The 12,877-nt window shown below is 32.4% G+C and overlaps 1 long non-coding RNA gene and 1 other non-coding gene across 6 annotated transcripts; both read right to left on the minus strand.

The window, feature by feature from the left end:
* Window positions 1-39: 39 nt before the first annotated feature.
* Window positions 40-5,735, minus strand: LOC106797914 (uncharacterized). Of its 5 annotated transcripts, none has more exons than XR_003266341.2 (7): window positions 5,233-5,735; window positions 5,047-5,163; window positions 2,783-3,160; window positions 1,781-2,244; window positions 746-769; window positions 253-357; window positions 40-181 (listed from the first exon to the last, which is right to left on the minus strand). It is a non-coding gene; the product is annotated as an uncharacterized protein (transcript). The 5 variants fall into 5 exon arrangements; XR_003266340.2 differs by having other exon boundaries at window positions 1,753-2,244; XR_001387233.3 differs by lacking the exon at window positions 746-769 and having other exon boundaries at window positions 1,753-2,244.
* Window positions 3,746-5,036, minus strand: LOC113001012 (uncharacterized). Its single transcript, XR_003266342.2, has 2 exons — window positions 4,618-5,036; window positions 3,746-4,321 (listed from the first exon to the last, which is right to left on the minus strand). It is a non-coding gene; the product is annotated as an uncharacterized lncRNA (long non-coding RNA).
* Window positions 5,736-12,877: the final 7,142 nt, after the last annotated feature.

Consider the following 12,877-nt stretch of genomic DNA (forward strand, 5'->3'; position numbering starts at 1 on the left):
ATGAAAATAAGGACATTCCATGTAAAACAAGCAATACTGGAATGTGAGATCCTCTTCCATATCCAACAGCATGATATGCAAGTGAACGCTCATCGAAGCATGAAATACATGTGATTAATTTGTGACTTTCAGCAGCAACAGCAACAGGGGAAGGTCTAGATCCAGGAGCAATACACAAATACTAAACAAAAGAATAAATCAGAATCATGCATTAATATTGGTGCATATGTAATATTTATCAGATCATCTCACCATCAAACCAAGTCTTGTGCATTCTTCAACAATAAGCGATGCCCAAACAGTGTTAATATTGGCACTTTCTTTCAGGGAGTTTGATAATTCATTGGCATGATCCAACTGATAATACAAGAGACAAACATAACAAGGACAAACTTCAGACAAATACAACAGATAAACATAACAACTAGAAATAACCTGACAAATGAATAATTTTCTTCTTTTTTCTATGGTACATGAATTAAATTTCCCAAAATCTAAGGTGGCAACCATCAAATTTTAAATTTAGATCTAGGTGAAATAGAGCTTATTTTTAGATCTAGACCATTTGGTTATTTAAATTTTAAAAATCTTGTTCATCTTATAATTGATTTTGAGATAGAATTTGTTCTTAAAAAGCTCAACTAAAAGTTGGCTTTCTTCTAGTATAAAATTTTCCAAACTTCCATTCCCTTTTATTCTTCCTCTCTCACAGAGTCATTGCAGAATAAGATAAAGGTGTAAAGACCTATACATCCAAAAGTCAATCATCCTGCAAAAAAAAAAAATTATAAATTGAATTTGAATTAGTTTTTTTGTTAGAGCTGTAATAAAAAGAGTATAAACAATTCATAAACTTTACCTAATGTAACATGAACAGAGTTCAAACATGCTGTCTTCGTTCTTTTAATAAAATGTTGAATTTCAGTACAAGGTAAGTGGGCAGTGTACTGTCTGTGATTCAAGACCAAAGGGATCTTGTGTGCAGTGTTATAAAACTCAGACTGGACCAGCCAGGCCAACCGGTTAAACCAGAACCCGGGCATAGCACCGGCTCGGGTCACATATCAAATCGGATATGCATCTAACCCGGTGCCATGTAATCAACCCAACACTGAACCAGTAAGAACTGGGAAACTCGGTCTAGTCGGATACACTCAATTTCCCAGTTGTACTCTCTCACTTTGCAAATTATAAAACATATTTATTTGAAAAATTAATGAATATTTTGGACTGGTAATTGCACTATAATGCTATTCCCAGCCTTTGTTTAAAGAACGAACACAGTTGCAATTGCATGACATCTATTGTCATATTAATGAAAAGCTCCTTACCACATAATAAAATAAACACGGAAACATTTTTTTTATTTTCTAAATAACTATTTATTAGCAGCTTGATCCTTCACCCAATCCTTTATGACATGCATATTTAATGAAATTTTTATCAGAATAAAATAAGGGAATGGGAGAATGTCAATGTCATAATAAAATAAACACGGAAACATTTTTTTTATTTTCTAAATAACTATTTATTAGCAGCTTGATCCTTCACCCAATCCTTTATGACATGCATATTTAATGAAATTTTTATCAGAATAAAATAAGGGAATGGGAGAATGTCAATGTTATAAGGGTGCAAAGCTCCAAATATTAAAATTTAAAAATATAACCTAAAGGTGAAAATATTTGTTATAAATGACTCAGGTTGATAAGGAGTACTCAGACAGATAACTGAATCATTTTAACAATTTACCTGCTTTAAACGACAGCAATGGACATACCTAAACTCTCTGAAATTCTTCTTCAGATATTCCTGCAACTTAGGGACATCCTGTCTCCAAAAAATATCCCAGAGAGCACCATCTGAAGCATCCCCCCCCAAACAACAAATCACCTTGATTTATTTTTACTTTGTCAACCTCTATGAGCTCTGATCCATATGAAATACCATCCTCATTAGCAATGGCAACCTCATTACTACCAGACGGTTGATGAAACTGATCAACTTCTTTCCCATCACATAATCCACCTTCTTGTTCCATGACTTCAACACTACTTTGCCTGTCCAAAGCATTTATTGTAGAAGATGAATTATATTAAGCATGTCAACATTAGTTTCTCCATCCTGATCATCACCAAGTAGCTCCCTTTTCTCTTGCTCGAGATGCTTTTGCTTCAACTTCTCAATGACAGTAAGTTGATCACAATCCAGTTTCACTTCAGCAATATGAGTCAACACATTTACCTAAAACAGCAAAATTATTAAAAAAAAAAATGCTTCAATTCCTTCATTGATAAGCATGCACTCAGGGCCACATACAGCAAAATATACAAAACACTAACCAATGTTTGATCAGGAAAATCTATGCAACTGACATAAGTATATATATGCAAATTAAAGCCTTCTCTAAGCCAAAGGCATCATTCATTTCAAGTCCTTAACCATACTAATGTGATGATTCTACTATCATAACAAGAGTAGTTTTTCTAATTATCAATCAATCATTATAACAACCAGGGAAATAACTCGTCAAATATAGAATCAAATGAGAGTTAATGAATTGAAGACAATGCACAGAACTTAAAAACTGACATGGAATTGAAGCCACAAACTACTCATAAGAAACAGAACAGAGAAATGCAATGGCTTATCAAAGACAACACTTTATACATCCTACAAACTATACACCATCCAATATGAAATCTATTTAAAAAGTTCAAATAATTTAGAAGAAATCCTTGAAAATAACAGCCCAGGAAAGAAATAAGCAAATAGAGCATACTGCATCAGACATATCACAATGGAGCTTAGTCACTGAATCACCACGTCCAAGCTCCTGAGGAAATCCATAAGCAATATATGTTTTTGGCCCCAGGTCTGGCTTTAGAGAACCATTAGGCAACTTCACAGCAAGGTTAAGAGAACCTTTGTGAGGACCAGTATATTCCTTGAAGGGTAAGGAAGATATGAACTCAGCACAATGACGAGGCAATTGTTCCTCAAATAAATTAGAAGGAGGCCAATCTTTTAATTTCAATATCTGTGGCCAAGCAAGCCAATCCCTACGACCATTTGTATAGCCAGTAAAAAGTTGGTGGATATTAATTTCCCCCTGCATTTAACCCATACCTCAAAAGAGAAATGCAGAAATCAGCAGCAACTGCATAAACAAGTCCAGTAAAAGCAGTAAAGAATTACTAAATCAGTAAAATAAAGCAGATATGATTTACTCTAGTCTGATTACTAAACAGAAAAACAGAATGAGTACAAATCGAAAATAACATTTTCAACAAACTAAAAAAAATAAAAAGTACATTTTACCCAACATCAGCTAGATGCTGCAAGTCTAAGAACTAGACAAACATACCAAAGGATGCAAGGGCAACAAGAAAGGTCTGGGCAGGCAAAGCAAAAACAGCAAAATGGGGCAGGGACAAGAAACAGCCAAACATTGAGATAAAATTTTCTAAGATGATAAGATAAGGAGCAAAACCTAGGACTAAGAAGATGAATATGATGATGATGGTAGCAGGATAAATTGATCACACTAGCCATATTTCTTGATAATGATGGAGAGACAGCATAAAGCATGAAACAAGGGCTTAAAATTTGAGACTAATATAAAAACTACACTCAGAAAAATGATTTCTAATTATCACCCTAATGTGCGTTTTGTTTACCAACATTTCACCTTAGGCCGGTATCTCTTTATGACCCAGATAGCAGAACATCTACAAACTGTTTCTTAAAGTGGAACCATCCACCAAAAAATTGTAATTTTTCAGTACTTCACAAAATATTTCAAGGACATTCTGTTCTGATGACTCTATGGAATTCAATAACTGACAATATTAAATGCACTGAAATAACTCTCAAGTCTCAATCCAGAAAAGGTGGAGTTACTGAATTCAGGAAACATGTAGGAAATTCAACAACATAAAAATTGCTAATATTAAATAATTCTCCAAATGCCATAACTGCAGTGGTTCCAGTTAAAATAAGTACCAACATTAAACAATTAAACATAATCTTCATGAGAATGAAGGTGAAGAATGAAATTTGTGTAAAAAGCTCTCCATGGTCAATAAAGTTAAAGATTGGGAAATTAAGCAAACCGCAGTCCAATCTAAGCAATCAATTGTTTTCTCCGCCAAATATTGGCCATGCTTGGTATTAGTTACATGACGTAATGCACGCCACATGACAAGCGGTTCCCAGCTTAAACCAGATGTACATTCAAGCACATTGCTGACAATGACAGGCTCCCCCTTTTCCCAATGCCACTGAAAATGCCTTAAATCCTTGTACTGAGGATCTACAGCTTTAGAACAGAATAAATAGTTGTCAGTCAAATCTTCCCAAGAAGCAGCCTTCCTCATATTACTGTAGCTAACATCTGTGTTTCTATCAAGCTTCAAACATGAACAGAAGTTGTCTGCAGTCTTAACTACATTTTGAAGCTTGTATGCTTGCACTAGTTCTTTTGCTTTACACACTAACTCAGACAAAATGTTGACCCAATACGCTTCTCAGTTCAAGAAAACCATGGTTACATTCATCATTGACTTTTGGACAAGGAATTCAGGGAAGTAACAACTAGTTGCAAGTAAAACTTACATATTCTTAGGAAAGAAATGAGCTTGTACCCTTGGAATAGATCTATCTTCTACCAAATTGAGTTTTTTGAGGGCAGCTCTAGTGCATTTGGATTTCCATGTGTCAATCGTAGACCAGACATGACACATAACCCACACCGTAGGAAATAACATCAAGCATAAATACAGGAGGGAGTTGATGTTTTTATTTTCTCAGAACCCAAGAAGAAGATAAGGATCCTCTAGATTATAGGAAACAAAGAGAAAGGCCCAACCAAACCATAATGAAAAATTCCCTTTTTTCATTCACAAAGGTGTAAAAACTGATACAAAAAAGAATTGACCATTTAACTTTAAATATTCCAAATTACATGAAAAATGATAGAAGCAGGGAATGATGGTAAATAAAACAACAAAAGCAGAAAAGATATCAAAAAGGCATGTCAGGCACCTGGTCTAAAGAATCTTGAAGCGAATAATGGGCTTCTTGAAAAGTAGAGAAGGAAAATTCATCCCATGCAAGGGTCATTGACAGAATGGAAACACTTTCCAGCTCATCTAACTCAATCTGGGAGCGGCAAAAGAATTAGTATTTAAAGTTATTAAAGTAATGGCAATAAGATTGTTGAACCTTTACCTGAGGTATGGAAAACCAAAAAGAACCTTTCTTTCTGGTGACTCACATTATCATCCAAATTGACATAGAGTGATTTAGAGTCGGCGTCGTTCTTCGATACATAAATGAGAGGAAAGACCGAGGAGGAGTGGGGTTGGGAGCAAAACAAAGTGAAGGTCTTAGGACAGTAGGGGAAGAAGGGGAAGGAGAATTCAAGATTTGGAGAGCCTCCTTCAGTTTCTCAAGTCCCTCCTCCAATGTCAACGCCGGAGACAGAGTCCGCGTCACGCACTGCTCGAAAACCACTTCCTTTTCCAAAACGTCGTCTTGTAGGGGCACAGGTCCATCCAGCCTCACTCCGACTCTGACTCCACTAACCTCACTCCGACTCCGACTGCACACTCTCCCACTTTCCATTTCCAAACCATTACCCCCTCCCTCAAGAAAAAACATTGCTCCATTGCACACCCTCCACCCTCCCAACGCTCCCAACGCCGACACCGCCAAATTCATCGCCAGCGGATATAAAACCAAACTCTCACTTTCTATATATAAAAGAAAACCGCCAAAGACATTATATTATTGATATCCTAACGGCCAAATTCACCGCTAACGGATATAAAACCAAACTCTCACTCTCTCTATATTAAAAATAAGATTGAACATTGATATTGGTAAGAATAGGAGATTATTACATTTACCTTTTATTCACTATCTATGTATATATAAAAGAAAATTATCAACATAATTATAAAATTGAACATCTTATATTATTGACATTAGGTAAAAATAAGGGAAAAAGAGTCTATTTATGAGTTTTTTTTATCAATTAGGGATAAACAAAAATATTCAATTTTTCAATTGGAAATATATTTTAAAAAAATTACTCAAAATGGGGTAAATCGAAACAGGTATTAGGACTTCTGACTCAGAAGTAATAACACTGGCTACGACTTGTTATTTTTTTAAAAAAAAAATTTAACTAAAGTCGTAAAAATATGTACGACTTCAGTGCAAATGTTATTTTTTTTACGACTTTAAAGTCATTTTTTTAAAATGGAAGTCATATTTTGTTTTACAACTTTAAAAATTCGTAAAACTATTTTTTTTTCTTTTTGTTAAATTTTTTAAATGTTTTTTTACTATTTGTAGACATGTTTTTGTTATGTTAACCTTTTTTTTTTCTTTTCCTAAATCTGTTTTTTCTTTTAAACTAATATTTTTTACATTTTTATTTTTATTTTAAATAAAAAAAGTTAAAAAATATATTTAAATATATGATAAATAATATTAAGTTGATTTTATTAGTATATTTTTTGTGATTTTATTTTATATGTTATTATTTTATTTTAATGTTTTATTATTTAAAACATGTTATATATATTTTTAATATAGTTTACTTTAAATTTTTTTTATTTAAAGTTTAAATAATCTATCAATAAAAATTAAAAATAACATAATTAATACATTAATATAAAACACACAATACAAATAAAACGCATAATTGCTTGGTTCACCATGTTCATCAAAATCATGTTGTTGCTCGTCATCACTGAAGTCGCTAACATTATCTCTTATTATGGGTTGTTCAGTAGTCATCTGTAAAAGAATTATTGATTAGTAAGGAATCATTGGATTCTACGTAACATAAAAAAAACATTTTTAAATATCTTTTTCGTGTATGTAACACTAAAAAAACTTATGTCAGTATGACTCTAAGAAACACGTCAAAATCAGAGAACTAATTAATTGTTTGGATGCAACATATGCACCGAGGTGAGAATGAACCCTCCTTTTATAAATTTCACGCGGGTGAACAGTGTTTATTGAACCGTTCATGCTACAACTAAACACTAATATTCTAACACACAAAATAATAATTTAACAAAATTAATTTAACATGTATAATAATTTATGTAACTAATTCGTAAATTAATAATAACTAAGCACTATTATTTTAAAACATAAAATAATAATTTAACAAAATTAATTTATCATGTATAATAATTTATCTAACTAAACCGTAAATTAATAAAAACTAAACACTATTATTCTAAAATATAAAATAATAATTTAATAACAAAATTAATTTTCCATGTATAATAATTTATCTAACTAAGCTGTAAATTAATAATAACTAAACACTATTATTCTAAAACATAAAATAATAATTTAAGAAAATTAATTTATCATGTATAATAATTTATCTACCTAAACCGTAAATTAATAATAACTAAACACTATTATTTTAAAACACAAAATAATAATTTACCAAAATTAATTTAACACTAAACCATAAATTAATAATAACTAAGTGATATTAAAAATGCAAAACTAATTAATTATTTTCAGCAAAGAAAAACAAGCTTTAGAACATGCCATTAGTTCACTTGTGCAGCAAAGAAAACAAGAAAAAGCACGCATCCTTGAAAATAGCATGCGTAGTGTATTGTTCATGCAGCAAAGAAAAACAAGCTTTAGATCAGTAGTGTATTGTTCACTCACGTTAATGCAGTGCATTGTTCACTCACATTACAATACTGAAATAGCAGAAAACAACCGTCAAGGGAATAACTTTAGAACAATAATGCTGGAAACAAGCTTCATAGGCTCCAATAATTTACACCCGTGAAGGTTGCACATGCATGAATAGAATAAAAGTAGTCATGAAGCATGCTTATACGATCATTTATGGTGAAATGATTTATGATAGCATGAAATCTTGCCAGAAATAAAGTAGTCAAATTTAACTTAGGTTGTAAACATGATTTATGATAGCATGGACCAACTTGCTTTAAGTTGTTAAATTTTTTAAATGCTTTTTTATTATTTGTAGACATATTTTTGTTATGTTAACCTTTTTTTTTCTTTTCGTAAATATGTTTTTTCTTTTAAATTTAATATTTTTTACAATTTTATTTTTATTTTAAATAAAAAAAAGTTAAAAATATATTTAAATATATAATAAATAATATTAAGTTAATTTTATTAGTATATTTTTTGTGATTTTATTTGATATTATTATTTTATTTTAATGTTTTATTATTTAAAACATGTTATATATATTTTGAATATAGTTTACTTTAAATGTTTCTTATTTAAAGTTTAAATAATCTATCAATAAAAATTAAAAATAACATAATTAATATATTAATATAAAACGCACAATACAAATGAAAGAAAAACATAAAAATTACAAGTTATTTTAGTCATGTACTTGTTTGTATGGACAGTTAGTCCGATTATGTCCTTCACTTCTACATAATGAGCATTTCTTAGGCCTATTTGGAATTGGTTCATCCATCTCATTATGTATTCGAGTAGTGGTCGGTTTGCCTGATGTCAATCGTCGTTTCGAAGGATCAGACATAAAATACGAATCTAAATATTGTGGCCATGTGTCTTCACTTCCAAGGGAATGAAAATGATGTTGATAAACTTTGAAAATGTTTTCCAACTTGTACACAGGGTCAACAAAGTCATCATAATTTAAATTGCAAAAAACACACGCTGCAATTGCATGCAAGCAAGGTAGTCGAAGTGCTTGAAATTGTCCGCAATCACACGACCATTCATTCAATTTGACAGTGCATGCCATTGCTCGTCGATCAAGTCGCGTATTTGCAATTTCTTGAACCTCAAACTCCCCTGTTTCTCGAACATACATGCGAACATAATGCGAGGTAACAATGTGTTGATTTTCTTGCATCATGACATATACGTCTTTGGAGTACCTATGCCCTGCCTTTATCATATTCATGATTTTGATGCCGTTAGTAACAAATGAATCATTTATTTTATTAAATGTTTCATTGACTAAGGCAGCAATAGGTAATGCTCAGGCTCCTTTCAAAACAGAATTCATACATTTAGCAAGGTTGGTAGTCATATGGTCATACTGTTTTCCTTTATCATACGCCTGAGTCCATTTACTCTTAGGAATTTGATCCAACTAATTTGCTGCTTGTGGAAACTTTGCTCGCATAGCGAGCAACTTAGCCTCATATCGTAGTTTCCTTATCTCATACCATGTGCGAAAAGATAGAAAAATGAGTAATAAATAGTAAACATGTAATAAAGCAAGAATATGATGCATGAAATAGGAAGAAACATACCCATATTGATTACTTGTTTTTTTAAGTCAACATTTTTAAACTGTTTGTTGAAGTTTGATGCAATGTGACGAATGCAATACACAGACGAAACATCTGGTTCATTCCAACCAACACGTTCGAATTGTAAAGCTGCTAGCAAACTGGTTCCCCTGTCTGATATAATACATAAATTTGGTTGCGGAGTAACATATCTTCGCAAATAATGCAAGAACCACATCCAAGCTTCTCTAGTCTCGCTCTCAACAACTGCAAAATCAAGTGGAAAATTGTTCCTACTACAATCTTGTCCGATGGGAGTTAACAAAGTACCATGGTATTTGCCAGTTAAAAATGTCCCATCTAATTGCACAAGTGGCTTGCAATATTTGAAGCCTTCAATGCATGGATTAAAGTTGTGTGTTTAGGGTTTGGGGTTTAGGGCTTGGGGTTTGGGGTTTAGGATTTAGGGTTTAGTGATACTTGTGGTAAAGTTGTGTGTTAGGATTTAGGATACAATGAGAAGGATATTTGGACTATTAATGAGTTAGTTAATTAAAGGGTTTTATTAGATATAAATAGGGGAAGAAGGATATGAAATATTCTCTTCTATTTTCTGTTCTTTTCTTATATTTAGTAAAATTCTTTCTTTTCTTCATCATTTCAATTTTGTTCCTAACATTGTGAGGCTAGACTGATTAATCTGGGAAAGCAATGTAGCTAGGCTCATGTCTCTAGGAAAGTCATTGGGCTAGATTATATCTAATCTTATAGTGCATGATTTGAACCAAAGAAGGCGGATCTGAGTAGTTGAGGTTATGAATCAACAAGAAGAGAGAGAAAATGAATCAATGTGTCTTTCTCAAACCCCACCCATGTAGACTACAAGCGCTAGCCAAAAAAATAAATGAGAAATTGAATCCATGATTATATGCCCTATATTTGCAATCACCTTTTTCTCCTTGTTGTCTAAAGTCACCTAACACCTTTGAGATGAAGGTGGATTAAATGAGCCATGCCACATTCGTTTCAAACTATGTAAATGGATACTTGATAGTGAGGACCAAAAAGGTAAAGAATTGCAACTATAGGGACCAAAATGAGATGTTTTAAACTATACGGACTAAAAGGGAAAGTTATTACAACTATAGGAAACAAATGGGTAATTTCAATGTTTTCAAATAATGAGGTTAGCTCCATCTTTCAGGTTTTTCTGATCATCTTGATATGTGACTGATATTATCGTCTTTACTTTTTTGATCAATTTGTTTGCATTTGAACTAAACTCTATGTATTTGACTATTTGGATTTGGATTAGTACTTGGTATCTTTACTCATTCCAAGATATTTTTCTGGGTATTACTTGATTTTACTCGGCAAATAAATGATGACGATGGGTACAAAATTATTGTTTTTCAATGTTGTTCAGTTTTCTTTCATAATACAACAACAACAACAACAACAACAACAATAATAATAGGACTCTCCGCTTGCAAATAGGACTCTCTGCTTCCCACAAGGGATAGTGGAAGACTTACTGATCAAGGTCAGAAAATTCATTTTCCCTGTGGACTTTATGATTCTGGATATAGAGGAGAATGAAGTCACACCAATTATTTTGGGAAAACTCTTCCTCAACACAATAGGAACATTGATTGATGTCAAGGAAGGGAAATTGACTTGGTGGCTAGGTGATGAGGAAGAAGTATTTAAGGTATTTGGTACTGCAACAAACTCATTTTCTCCTCATTCCTGCAATTTTGTGCAGGCCACTAACAAGATAAAAGTCATTTTCTCCTCAAATACCCATAAACCCTAATTAGTCAACTAACCCTAATTTGTCAAATACCCCTAAACCCTAATTGGCCAAGTAACACTAAACCCTAATTACTCAACTACCTATAAACCCTAATTAGTCAAATACCCCTAAACCCGAATTTGTCAAGTAACCCTGAACCCTTATTTGTCAAATATCCCTAAACCCAATTAGTCAAGCAACCCTATTTTTTCAAATAACCCTAAACCCTAAATGGTCAAGTAACACTAAACCCTAATAAGTCGAGTACAATAAACCCTAATTAGTCAAATACCTCTAAAGCTTATTTGTAAAGAAACCCTAAAACCTAATTTGTCAAATACCCATTAAACCCCAATCAGTCAAGTAATCCTAAACCCTTATCTTTCAAATACCCCTAAACCATAACTAGCAAAGTAACCCTATAATCTAATTTGTCAAATAAACATAAACCCTAATTGGTCAAGTAACACTAAACACAAATTTGTCAAATACCCCTAAATCCTAATTAGTGAAGAATCCATAAACCCTAAGTTTTAAAATAATTATAAACCCTAATTGGTCAAGTAACACTAAATCCTAATTAGTCAAATACACATAAACCATAATTACTCAAATACCCCTAAACCCTAATTTATCAAACACACTTAAACCCCAATTAGTAAAGTAAACCTAAACCATGATCTATCAAATATAGATAAACCCTAATTAGTCAAGTAACTGTATCCCTAATTTGTAAAATAACCCTAAACCCTAAGCATTCAAGTAACACTAAACCCTAATTAGTCAAGTACACATAAACCCCAATTTGTCAAGTAACACGTGAATCCTAAATTTTCAAATACTCATAAACCCTAATAAATCAAATAACCCTAAACCCTAATTGGTCAAGTAACACAATATTCTAATTTGTCAAATAACCCTACCCCCTAATTAGTCAAGTACCACTAAACCTTAATTAGTCAAGTACCTATAAATCTTAATTAGTCACATACACCTAAACCCCAAATTGTCAAGTAACCCTAAACCTTAATTTTCAAATACCCATAAACCCTAATTAGTCAAGTAACCCTAATTTGTCAAATACCCCTAAACCCTAATTGGCCAAGTAACACTAAACCCTAATTAACTCAACTACACATAAACCCTCATTAGTCAAATACCCCTAAATCCGAATTCGTCAAGTAACCCTAAACCCTTATTTGTCAAATACCCCTAAACCCAATTAGTCAAGCAACCCTATCTTTTCAAATAACCCTAAACCCTAATTGGTCATGTAACACTAAACCCTAATAAGTCAAGTACAATAAACCATAATTAGTCAAATACCACTAAAAGCTTATTTGTAAAGAAACCCTGAACCCTACTTTGTCAAATACCCATTAAAACTCAATCAGTCAAGTAATCCTAAACCCTTATCTTTGAAATACCCCTAAACCATAACTAGCAAAGTAACCCTAAAGTCTAATTTGTCAAATAACCATAAACCCTAATTAGTTAAGTAACACAAAACCCTAATTAGTCAAGTACACATAAATCTGAAATAGTCAAACACACATAATCCCCAATTTCTCAAGTAACCCTAAACATCTATTTTTTCAAATACCCCTAAATCCTACTTAGTCAAGTAACCTAATTAGTCAAGTACCCCTAAACCCTTATTAGTCAAATATCCTTATTTCCTACTTTGTCAAATACCCCTAAACCTTAACTACTCAAGTACCCATAAACCGTAATTAGTCAAATACCGCTAAACCCTAATTTGTCAAGTAACCAAAAA

Source organism: Glycine max, unplaced genomic scaffold (assembly GCF_000004515.6).
Source record: "Glycine max cultivar Williams 82 unplaced genomic scaffold, Glycine_max_v4.0 scaffold_117, whole genome shotgun sequence".
Classification (NCBI taxonomy): Eukaryota; Viridiplantae; Streptophyta; class Magnoliopsida; order Fabales; family Fabaceae; genus Glycine; species Glycine max.